We start from the raw sequence: 12,819 nt of genomic DNA, 5'->3' as shown, positions 1-12,819 counted from the left end.
GACCCTTATGAGAGGGACTCATAAGGGGAACCACGACCCTAATGACGAGTTCATAAGGGTCGGGGAGCCCCTTTTAGCCATTACACATACTCTAGAAATGTTTCGCTTAATTGCCAAAGCATAGTATTAACATTGCTAGTGTTTATCCTGTTGTGGTTTTTTAAGGTGCATGGAAAAAAGCTTCCACCAAACAGTTGTACTGTATATTTAGAGAGCTTATGTATGGTTGTAATGGTTGTACTGTATATTAATAGAGCTTATGTATGGTTGTACTGTATATTAATGAGCTTATGTATGGTTGTAATGGTTGTACTGTATCTTAATAGAGCTTACTGTAATGGTTGTAGTGTATATCAATGGAACTTATTGTAATGGTTGTACTGTATATTAATGGAGCTTATTGTAATGGTTGTACTGTATAGTAATAGAGTTTTATCTTTGATGGTCTCTCTGCAGGCGTCCCTCACAGTGGTTGGGCCCCGGGGTCACTGCACTGACACGCATGGTGAGCAGCAGTTCCCTGCCAACACTGAAGAGGGCGCCGGAGCCTCAGACGGAGAGAGAGCCAGAGAAGGCCAAAGAGGTGGAGACACAGAACATAATGGAGAAACCACGGCCACTCAGGTAAAAAAAGACGCTAGGAGAAGGAATGGCTTCGTTTTTAAGTAAAGTATCGAGTCTTCTGTGGTTGCTGAGAACATTGTGTGAAACATGAGGCTCTGATCCCCCTCAGGTCAGTGCGAACGCTGTGCGACCACTCAGGGACGGGGTCCGAGCTCAGCTTCCAGAAGGGGGAGGAGCTGGTGGTGCTGGAGGGCGTGGACCAGGACTGGATTCGCTGTCGTCAGGGAGAACAAGAGGGGCTGGTACCGATTGGCTACACCTCACTTATAATGTGACTCCAGCCACATAATCACTACTGTCAGTCCCCTCAAAATCTACAAAAACAAATGCAAAAAAAAATATTTTAGGGGGCAGTATAGCCGGGAGATGATGATGATGATGATAATGATGCGCTACTACTCTGGAGGAGAAAAATTCACGCTGGGTTTTTAATGTGATGCTGGTGTTCTCCATCTTCACCACCATCTGTTCCGCGTTTTTTTTGCATCTGGAGCAAACTCTGCTCTCTGTCCCCGCCTGAATGGATAGCAGATGGTCTGAAGTAATGACTCAAGAGGAAAGCAGCGTCCCTGTCTGAGAGCGAGTCGCTCTCTCTCCCCAGTTTGGGTGGCGTGTCCCTTTTTAAATGTGTAGACTCCCCTTGTCAGCCACCCATCTGAAAATGAGTGATGTGCACAGACAAAGTGCGCTTTGGGCAAATCCAATTACTTTCAGATGGGTAACTCACTTCTCAATGGGGTTGAAGTTTGATTGCGCGGTAGCAAGTTTAATTTGGATGTGCAGGGGGAGAGGAGGGTTTGGGGGCGGGCGAGGGGTCCCTGTTGAGTGACAGTAGTGATGTAGTGAACCAGTAGTTGTGTTGTGTGATCTGACGACCCCCTCACCCCATCCACCGCTGACACCGGCTCCTGTGTGTCGTGACATCGTCCTGCTGATATATTTTACTATTTAAAAAATATATATAATATGTATACACACACAAGATATAAATATATATAGAGAAATAATTATAAGGGGGAGAAAAAGAGATTGATCACATCGACCTTGAAAAAAAGATAGAGGAACAATATTCACGAGTCGAGGATAATAAATGTTCTGATCTACTGTTTACATCGTCCAAAATGAAAAAAAAAAATGCAGCCACTCTCTCGGTGGCCGTCATACATGCAAGGAAAATATGAAATGTTTGTGTGTGTGTGTCTATGAGTATGAAATCCAGCAAATCCTGCTTTTGTTTGTTGCAATGGTGCAATCCCATATACACGTAGACTTGTAAAACTTAGGCTCATACCTTTATAAGCACTTTGCATTGTATCGTGCTACGAATGCTTTGACTGACTGCAACACATGCAAGGAACTATCTTAGCCCATACATGCGTATATAATCACAGAATACTGAGTACTGTCGGATGCCAATATGCTGTAACCTCTGTAGCTGTTCTCGAAGCTCAGTCATTTCTACTCTCTCCTAAACCCCGGCCGCCAGACTGAATTAGGCTTTGATTTAACATGGCAACTTTAATTTGGTCTTCTAACTGAAATGGATGCAGTGGGCGACGCAGTGCGTGTGACTGGATGCTACTGTAAAGCCTAACTGTATGATGGCTGGTCTTCTCCTAGTGGGCATCGGTCATATTTACCTCTACTGACCATGAGTGGTCATCCTGATAATTTATATTAATGATAGTGGTAGTAGAAGTGGTAACACGTGCAAGTGATTCAATGTTCTATTTGGAATGTTAATTATAAGCAGTATTTTAATTTGTTAGTTCGTAGATTTGCTAGCTGTCATTCCTTTTTTTTTTTTTATGCCCTGGTCTTCATTCAATCTGGACATAGTTCATATTTGAAGCCTGGTGTTAAAAGATATTAGGACTTAAAGTCTAACTTAATTCACAAAAAAGATAAAATGCCTACAATTGATGCCATGACTTTGACATAAACAAAACATTACAGTTGCCTGACGAGATTCATGCTCAAGAACAGCTTATTGGCCCCTTAAACATCAGTCCCTGATGGTTTTCCAATGTTCTTATGCCAATGCCATGTAGCATGAGATTATTGTCATTACAGCAACAGTCTGGGGAAATAGTATAAGTAGCATTAGTTTAAAATGAAGTGCAAAAGACTTAAAGTACTTGGTGAAACACAGCAAGCTTGCATTACTGTTGCCATTATGTTGAATCCAAGATTCATGCATAATTCATCTATAAGTCATCTACGATTACAAATGTTTTACACATCTTAGTTGTGTTGTAATTAAAAACTTTCTTTTTTTGGTTCAAAGTGTAAATTCCAAATGTAAGTTTATATCCAGAATTTATTTGTTAGAAAATCGTTAATTTATTGGATGTGCAATATATTGGTATTGAGGTTTCTTGAATGATAAAACTAGAGCTGTCACCTTCTTTGTTTCTCTAACTATCTCTCTGGTGTGTGTGTGTGTGTGTGTGTGTGTGTGTGTGTGTGTGTGTGTGTGTGTGTGTGTGTGTGTGTGTGTGTGTGTGTGTGTGTGTGTGTGTGTGTGTGTGTGTGTGTGTGTGTGTGTGTGTGTGGAGATGTGCGCAGAGGAGAGTGACTCCATTGTGTATTCACATCTGCGCTTTCACTGGTGTTTGTTGTGTGGAGATGTGTGTGGCAGTGGTTATGTGTTTCTCTTAGTTCTCTGCTCCTAGTCTCTCTCTCTCCCCATGGTGTCTTGTAGCCTGCCCTTTAGTCCTACCCTGTATCCTACTGTTGTGTATATTACAGTGCCCATATAGTATCAATCACTGTCCAGCTTCTGCATGTGCTTGTTTGTAAATACACTAAATAAATTAACGAAAACCAAACGAACACTCGTCTGTTTGACTTGTTTTTTGCCTCTCTCTCTACTATTCAGTCATTCAGCATATCGTTTAATCCTGAGCAACCTCACTGGAATCCCTTTTAGTTTTCCTTTAGTGCTCTGCAGTCCAGGCAGCGCACTAGATAAGCTGCGTCCTCATTCGTAGATTCACTTGTCTTTTTGTAATAAGAAATAAGGTAGAAAAAGCTGAGCAGGTCTATTGGAATGAATGCACTTTGAATAACGGCTGCTTGAATGGACAGGAAGCTGCCAAGCTCGGACTTGGCAGAGGTCAAGGTATAGCTGTGAAAAACAACAACTGCATTGAGTTTTATTCCACTACATGTCCCATGTCCTCCTCTGAAAATGAAATACGTGTAATGTGTCTGGTTTGAAGTCCAGCCAGAGCCTCCCAGCGTGTCCGAGGATACTGCAGAGAGGAGAGTGGCGTCAGCCAATCAGGGAGAAGCGGCCCCTCCCCCACCACACATCTTGTACTGGTGTTCTTTTGATAACCTCTATTGTGGGTCATTATGGAGGACAACAAGGCGATCACGCGCTCTCGCCTCACGCCACTAGATAGCACTGTTAGCGTGAGCTAATTATTTTCCTTCACTGCGGCAGTTTCCTCCATGGAGAAATCATAAATACGTCCACCGTCTCCATGGCGGCACGACCGCACCGAGGCCATGCTTCGGATTTTTTAAAAAACGTTTTCCCGTATTTAGGAGCCGAAGTAGAATGTTTTTTTTTTATTGTGGATATAGAGGCAAAAAGGTTAGACAGACATTCAATGGCATTGAGTGATGATATCAACAATTTCCTTTTTGTTTTTCAGATGCACATTATCATAGGGAAGAGGCAAAGGCTACATTTCATGCAAACTATATAAATAACTCTGTATTGTGTGTACCTTTGCTATAAAGTTAATCATCCACTGGCAATAGTGTAGTGCTTTTTGTTAGAAAGGGACAATGGGAAATATACATGTAAACAGTCAAAGAAATTGCACTTTCTTGGCTTGTTATTTGGAAGCCACAGTATAATTAAGTGTAGACTTAAAAGACTGTCGTTGACAAAAGGTAACCAATTCATTAACAATTGATTGTCTGACCCACAAAAAATAAAATTATCTGAAATAAAAATAACGAAACAAATTATGTATTCTATAAAAAGATTCATATACAATCATTGTCAATTTAAAAGAGAAATGTCTGATACTATATCAGTCAGTCATTTTTAAAAACGTCTTAAGTCAAACAAAAGTTCTGTTTAGTAACAACTAATCCGGAGAGTACTAATATATAATTCATAATACTAATCGTACATACCACTGTGGATAGGTAGGTAGTAAACTATATGTATTGTAAAACATTTACTTGTAATAAGACACTTAGATATATATCTATACTAGGTGTATCTTCCTTTTTTTTTCTATGATAACATTGGCAAACTATCTGTACAGAAAACTGACCTTGCATTTGCAAAATAATAAAATATAAAAAAAAGTAAAATACAAAACAAAGGTGTTACATAGTCAATAGTTACCACAGGGAATATTGCTTTTAAACACTGCATCAATTTGCGTAGATATTAATCGTACAACATGGCACTTACAGAGCATTCTGGGTACATTCCTCTATTTATTTTTTTTCTTTCCCTTTAAAACATTTTGATTGTCTGTGGTCCGTGTAGAGCAAAGAGCAAAACATTCTCCAAGGCAGTCCGAAGTAAACAGAAACACATTACACCCCCTCCCCCCACTAGAACAATACTAAGTATAGTCAACAACAAGCACTTTCTAACCATTAATATGCAGAGTACATTTCCTTACTAGACATTTGCTATTTTTTAAAATATAACCTCTGAGAACCTCGTTACAAACTCTATTGCGGCATTGCCAAAATTCCTTCCCGTACGAGCCCCCCCACTCCCACCCCTTTGTAACGGATAACAGACCTGGTAGGGTGGGGGTGGGGCACTGAGGAGGACCAAAGCACTGTCTAAATAGTTAAAAATGTCTCCCTTCTCTCGTCTCTGCTTACCCTCACCTGCGCAGTGATCTGGGCCAAAGACATTAAGCACAGAACACGGAGGAAACTAGTCTGAACCGCTAGGGAGAATACTCTCTTTATCCTGAACTGAAGCATGGCATTCAGACGACTGACCAATGTCTCCACGACTTTGATTAAGGTGCCAAAGTATGGGCTGTTCAAATGTGTGTGTACGTGTGTGTGTGTGTGTGTGTGTGTGTGTGTGTGTGTGTGTGTGTGTGTGTGTGTGTGTGTGTGTGTGTGTGTGTGTGTGTGTGTGTGTGTGTGTGTGTGTGTGTGTGTGTGTGTTAATAGTGTGTCCACTTAGCATGCAGTCTATAGTGTGCTTCATCTATCCAGCACTAGTGCAAATTCATCTCAGCTGGTCAATTTTCTGTCAACTCTCTCTTTCGCTGTCTCGCTCTCTCTCCGCTTCGCACGTCCTTCGCCTCTTGGACTAAGAATGCGTTGCCATGGTTTCAATGTTGGTATGATGCCCTTTAGAGCACCGGGTTCACCACACTCAAACTGTTGGGCTGTGTTCTGCGTATAGATTTCCTCACCATCATATGCATCGGTTCTCTCTCTTTCATTTTGCAATAATTAGTCCTTAAGGCGGGATTGCAACGCTGGTGTTTAGAGTTCCTCTCTGTCCGATCTATCCCCGAGGGCCGGCTCCAAATCCCCCCAGAGCGATCCCACCTGCATTAGAGAACGGTTGAGGCATGCTGTTAAACGATTGCACTGGCTCTGCATAGGTGATAGTGGAAAATGTTTTGATCATTCCGTGTCTCACCTCTGGCTCTAAGCTTATGAATGTTGCAGTGCAAGGAGTAAGTCGTTCAGTCGTTTCCCTCCGCAATTCTTTGCGGCAAACTTGGTCGTCTTTGTCTTCTTCTCCTTCTTCTTCTTCCTGGGATTCGTCTTTCTCTCCCGTTTCCTCTCTTCTATTCTGGGCTTTGGTTCGCTGTGGTGGGCAAAAAAACAACCAAAAATGTGGAGTCAAACAGATTCGCAGATTTCCATCACCCCCATTTCTCTTAGGAATGTATCCTGCTTAAAGGAAAATAGTTACATTTTTGGTTTCCATCAAGAGAAATATGGGCAGGTCGAGTTGTTGGTAACCAAGCTGTGTGTTTTTGTGTGTGTGTGTGTGCGCGTGCGTGCGTGCGTGTGTGCGTGTGCTTACATGAGGGTAGGCAGTGAGAGAGACGGAGGTGTCTGGCGTCCCGCTGTGGGGGTCTCTGCTGATGACGGCCGACCCGAGCGGCTCATCTGTGGGTTCAGGAAGGGACTCGACGTTAAGTTATGACAGCTCGGAGCCGTGAGAACAGACGCAGGCGGCGACGGACTCTGGTGTGTTCACAGCTCGTTAACATGTGTCTCCATGATCACCCTGGCGACTGTTCCTAAACGGCCGTGTGGTTCCGCCGTTTCCCGTGAAGGCGGGATCAATGCCGGGTTCACGGACAGCGGCGGTGGCGGACAGAAATGGGGGGAACATTTCTGCCGCCAGGATGACTGTGGTTGGAAAAGCACTTGGCCGGTAGCTCTGAGTGTGATACACTGGGACAGGCCCCGAGACGGGGAGGAGGACGAGGCCAACGCAACTCTCCCCCACCACACACACACACGTGCACCGAAGTCCACTTAGGCACACAGACACACACACACGGCGGACACACGCACACACACTTATTTGCATGCAACGCACATGTGAAAAAAACTCTAAAGAAATAAACACACACACACACACACAAATACCCAAAGTGCAGTCAATTTGAAGGAACGTGTACACACAATTCAGCCACACACGTCATACATCATGCATCCACAGCCTACAGGAACAAAAACTAACACACACACTTGCTTCATGGACCTGACTGGATGTTGCTGCGGTCCCCGTTGCTGGCGGGGCGGTGCACGGCGTCGCTCTCCGCCCGCTGCCTTCGCCGCTCCCGCTCCATCCTCAGGTGGATCTGCTTGTCCCGCACCAGCTCCCCGTTCCTCACCAGGAAAACGCGCTGCCTCACCACGAAGCTCCTGGAGACGCAAGGGCGCGCACACACACACACACACACACACACACACACAGGCACCCACACAAACACGCATGCACAGGCGTACACACATGCGTACACACACACACACACACACACATCACACACACACACACACACACACACATATAGACATAAACCCACACAAACAGACACGCACACACATGTAGACATAACCCCCAAGCACACATGTTTCCCATTTGTATTGATGCATTGTGATTCCTGTACAGCAGTAAAACTCCTATTGAAACGGAATAAATAATTGGAAACAGTAACTCATGTGTTATGTAAACGTCTAGTTCTCTACCTCTCAGTGCTGGTCATGGGCTCCATCTCCAGATGAGGGAAGAGGCCGACCAGGTCCCCAGAGCCATCCTCCTGAGAGAGAGAGAGAGAGAGAGAGAGAGAGAGAGAGAGAGAGAGAGAGAGAGAGAGAGAGAGAGGAGAGAGAGAGAGATTAAATGAACCATGGAATAAATGAGAGTGAAGGCAAGCAAATATCTTTACTCTTACTCACGGCTTCATGGAGAGACGCTCTTGTTCTCCCCTTCGGCCGGCCTGGGGGCATGAAACAGGAGGAAGAGATTAGAGGTGGGAAGGTAGAGAGCATGGAGACAGCAAAACTGCCGGCTGAGTTAAAGAGCCTTCTGGAAACGACAGGGGAGCAGACAAACTGAACTGAGCACAATCACAAGGAAGTGAGCTACTCACTAGCAGAGCCTCTTCCTCTTCAGCTGGCACCGCGGGCGGCTGGTTCAGCTGTGAAACACACAAGCACACAACCGGTCACACACCAACCGGTAGCACCCTCGTTCTGCACTAACAAGGTTCCCTAACTGTTGAGATCAATTTTTTTCATCTCATTGGGTCCCCTTCCCCTTCCCCAGCGCCCTCCCTGTGGTTACTTCGATTAATCACTGCAACGTGATTTGCAATAGCCGCTGCTATTGGCTGAGTCCGACATGCCCCGCCCACCGTGAGGCTCCGGTAGTAGTAGTGGTAGTAGTAGTAGTAGTGAAGTGTACCTGGTTGTGTCTCCAGAGCCACAGTACATCATAGGGCAGCTGGAAATCGATCCGCTCAGCCTCAGGTACTTGCCTATGAGACACAAGGGGTGGGCGTACCGCGCGGTTAATCCCCTGACGCTAGGAAGGAATGTTACACAGAGTATCAACAACCACCGACCGGCCATGGTAGCATGGTTGCTGTACACGCACCGACATGAAGTGGAGCCGGTAGGAGGCTTGTGCTCGCGCTCTCCCGCGGTACACTCCAAACTCGCAGTGGCTGGTTGGTTGGATTCGGTGGAGGAGCTGGAAAAAACAGAAGAGCTTACTAAAAATATATGTACCGGTCTTTATTCCAGGTTAGGTGTCTGGCACAAGGATGCCTCTGAGTCCGATTGCAGATATTGGGGTTCAAAAACCTTTCAAACGGCCTCACTGTAACTATCGGTACCCATTTTGACAAACACGTGGAAAATAATGGGAGAAATGAGGGTAAAAGCTATAAATGTTTTTCATTTTTATTTTTAATAAATGACAATTTCAGTGTGGCCTTAATCAACTCACTCTGTGGTTTTGTAATCGTCCGAGTAAAGGCCGGAACTTAAGAACCTCTTGCTGGGGTAGGTCTTCGCTCTCCTCTCCCATTGGATGGCTGTGGTGGGCGACAGCTGCTCTGTCTCTGACTGGTCTAAATATTGTGCTGGATCGTCGCTTTCGGGCTTATCGTCGCTGAGACTAAAAGGAAGGAATGAAGAGAGAGGTAGAAAGACAGGGAGGAAAGGAGAGATAGAGAGGAAAAGGCACTGGCTTAGTACACAGTGCTGATGAGCCGTGGGTTAATATTAAAGGTGTTGATCCCTGAGTACAGTTCAGCACAGCCGCTCACTTGCGTCAGGTGGGTCTCAAGGCATGAGCTAATCTAGCGTAGCCAGACTTCCGCTCATCACGCCTACAGAGTCTGATGGTGGGGTGGGGGTGAGATCTGGGCTTGAGGGTTGGACAGGAAAGGGGCGGAGAGGCCGTCGGCCACCTCGCATACTTACAATGTTACCTATGGAGTTACCCGAGCGAAAACTGAGCCGAACACCTCAGTTCCTGGAACGTTTCCCCCCCATGTTCGTGGCCAATCAAGAGCCCACTCGGGGTTTCAGAGGTCTCGTTATTGACAAGGTTTCCACAGATCCTCTGTTAGCTTGAGAGATGTGGGGGGGGGGGGGGGGGGGGGTTTGGCTACACAAGGTTAGACATGGACTTACGCGCCACGAGTGTAGTTTGTTTCATATACTCTGACGACAGGGGGAGTCGGCGTTCTTCCTCTTGCGGCTCCACCGCTTCCGCTTGGCGCCCCCGCGCCTAACTCGCCGTCCCCCTTGGGAGCCGCGGGGCGCTCTGCCAGCCCTCTCCCCAACGAACCTCCACCCCGGCTCCTCGCCGCTGGCTGCTCTGGTGACTGCGGTGGGGCGGTAGAGGGAGACGTGGAGGAGGAGGAGGAGGAGAAGGAGGTAGAGCAGCAGATTGGTGGTGGGGGTGGGGGTGGGGGTGCGGTGGCGGTGCGGTGACGAGGACGACAACGTGGAAGGTCGGTACAGGAGCGGGCAGGGGGTACTTCCTGGGTCGCCCGGGCCCCTCTCTTCCTGACCTCGGTGCCGTCTGTTGCTGCTGAGGCTGCTGCTGGCCACCTTACTCTGCTGGCCCCGACGTCTCAGGTCACCTTGTGACCTGTTCGCGTGTGAGCGTGTGTGAGAGGGAGGGAGGAGGGGTGGGGGAGAGGGAGACAGATGTGGATCAGTGGCTGAGCCAACAGGAGAAGAAGCCGCACTCTACTGATTCATGGGCTGCAGATGAGGTGGTGAGTCACGACATTTCCTCTGAACTCATATTTTCCGGAAGCTCGACTTGTGTCCGAACACCGGCCACGCACACGCTCATACACACACCACACACACCACACACACACACAAATACAGTGAAGAAAAGTATTGCAATCTTCAAGGGTATACCCGCACTGAGAAGCACCCCACGCATGAAGGACTAGCTATTGCAAGCTTAAATTGTTTGGCTAATTTGGTGCACATTGGCACGACCAGGAGATAATGATGAACAATTAGTGTGAATGGGCAAAACGTTTGTGTGTTTTCCGTGTGTGTGTGTGTGTGTGTGTGAGGGGGGCACACGAATGAAAAAATAGTTAAACATCTAAATTAGTTTAAAGATGTGCTAATTCAAAAAGTAGTCCAACCCCTCCCCACCCTCCATCTCTATTCACTCTTTATCCCTGGTCTGGACCCCAGCGGTACTCTCTGGTCCCTATTTCCTCCTTGATCCCTCCTCCCCTGCAGCCCGTGACCGCTCTTTCCGTATTATCCCCCCCCAAGTCAGGCAGGGCCCCTGTTGGCCAACGGGGCTGCAGGAGCAGAGGCATGGCTTTAAATAAACCGCCTTCGTGGTTAGCTAATGACTGCGTCGCTTTGGGCTGCAGCAGCAGAAGTATGGTGGTATTGTTACAAACCAATAGTATTTTTCTGGCAGACCTCCTTCAGGGATGCCTACCGCCAGCCTGCTGGGTGCTTTTGAGAGGAGAGAGAGAGGGAGAGAGAGAGAGAGAGGAGAGAGAGAGAGAGAGAGAGAGAGAGAGAGAGAGAGAAGAGAGAGAGAGAGAGAGAGAGAGAGAGAGAGAGAGAGAGAGAGAGGAGAGAGAGAGAGAGAGAGAGAGAGAGAGAGAGAGAGAGAGAGAGAAGAGAGAGAGAGAGAGAGAGGAGAGAGAGAGAGGGAGGGAGAGAGAGAGAGAGAGAGAGATGAGGAGAGAGAGAGAGAGAGAGAGATTGCAGAGTACAAGCGTGTATATCAATGCGTCCCCTGCTCAGCAGTGCTGTGTCTGAAATTGGCAATAAAAAAAAGAAGGTTGATTTCCTTTCTGATTACCTCTAAAAACACGCTCCAAGCCCTTTAGTGCAGACGCTGGGGAGAAAGAGGCGAATATTCCCTACTGCATGTCCCTACTGCATGTGGGTTCTAGTGTTTGACACTAGACCCATTACTCAGAAAATACATGTCACACTTTCTTTATACCCCTAAAAGGCATGGTTTTATAATTAATCTGATCTCACAGGGGCTAACCAATACATTCTTTACATGATCTGGCTTATAAATTACTTGGCACTATACTTTTTTTATGATAAGATAAATGTGTGCCCATCATTTCCTTGTAGGCCTTCTCTATTCCTTTGATACAATGGGGCGTGGAGGACAAGACAATACAATCCTTGTTGTATGAATTGTCTACTGATGACCCCATTTTTTGAGCGTATTTGGGGTCAGTCTAGTTGGTATTCTTCATTCTCTGTCTCCAAAATCAAAATATATATTCCAAAAAAATGCCCAATCACATATTAGGGACTTCATAGGTACAGTATGTATTTCTTATCTGGTAGTACAGTAGTTTGAATGGCAAGGGAGTCTTTGTGTTGGTTATGGACAACGATGTAGCTATCCAGCCATGCGATTCTCACCTGTTCCTCGTCTTTCTCTCCAGGCCAGATCCCCCCTCCTCCATGACAGTCTCTCCAACACCCAGACCTTCTTTGCCTATTCTTAGGCCCTTCCGCCCCGTTTCCATGGCAGCAGAGGTGAAACAGGTTGATGTGTGTTGGGGACTGGGGAGCGGCATACAGATGCAAGTCTTGGAATTCATCTTCATCCTCGTCCTCCTCCGGGTCCGACCCCTCTGACCTCTCAGCGTGTTTACTGCTGGCTGCGGTGCTCCAGCTGGGGCTGGACAGGCTGAATCCGGACGCCCCAACAGCCCGCTCTTCATCCACGGCTGTCCCAGACCCCCCCAGCTCCCCCGAATGAGGAGAGTGAGAGGAGCCCGCCCCAGGGAGCTGAGCGGGTTGGCTTGAATCGATCTGACGATAACCTCGGAAGGGAGAGACGCGCTGGGCGCAGCGAGGAGGAGGACTCCCTGACGGTCTTCTTGCACAGCCACGGCGAGTCCCTGGCGGCTTTCCTACCCCCGTCGGCCGGCAGCGAGACGTACACCCCGCGGCGGGGGCTTGTGACCTGTCCCTGGGCTCCCCCGCACCCCCCCCTTCTCCTCCTCCTCCTCCTCCTCCGCTTCCTCCTCCTCCTCGCTGAGGTCGCAGTGCTGGTGGGTGTTTGCGTTTGTGTTGCGTTCAGACCTGGAACAGCCACAGCCGAGGGCGGAGGTGAACCCTGCGCCGGCGCCGGCCCTCCCCCTCCGCCGCCGCCGGCCGAGCCTCCCCGGGTCC

At 47.4% G+C, this 12,819-nt stretch overlaps 1 protein-coding gene and 2 long non-coding RNA genes across 3 annotated transcripts in view; 1 reads left to right on the top strand and 2 right to left on the bottom strand.

The window, feature by feature from the left end:
* Nucleotides 1-12,819, top strand: part of LOC130391633 (small conductance calcium-activated potassium channel protein 3-like) — a 109,127-nt gene that overhangs the window by 77,787 nt on the left and 18,521 nt on the right. The window lies entirely within an intron of this gene.
* Nucleotides 6,341-7,480, bottom strand: LOC130392213 (uncharacterized). Its single transcript, XR_008896986.1, has 3 exons — nucleotides 7,351-7,480; nucleotides 6,674-6,759; nucleotides 6,341-6,451 (listed from the first exon to the last, which is right to left on the bottom strand). It is a non-coding gene; the product is annotated as an uncharacterized LOC130392213 (long non-coding RNA).
* On the bottom strand, nucleotides 7,490-8,102 carry LOC130392215 (uncharacterized). The gene is made up of 3 exons (XR_008896987.1): nucleotides 8,062-8,102; nucleotides 7,852-7,922; nucleotides 7,490-7,527 (listed from the first exon to the last, which is right to left on the bottom strand). It is a non-coding gene; the product is annotated as an uncharacterized LOC130392215 (long non-coding RNA).

The sequence above is a fragment of the Gadus chalcogrammus genome, chromosome 11, assembly GCF_026213295.1.
Source record: "Gadus chalcogrammus isolate NIFS_2021 chromosome 11, NIFS_Gcha_1.0, whole genome shotgun sequence".
NCBI classification, from domain to species: domain Eukaryota; kingdom Metazoa; phylum Chordata; class Actinopteri; order Gadiformes; family Gadidae; genus Gadus; species Gadus chalcogrammus.
The sequence above is the reverse complement of the archived record's forward strand: the minus strand, read 5'-3'. Positions and strand labels throughout refer to the sequence as shown.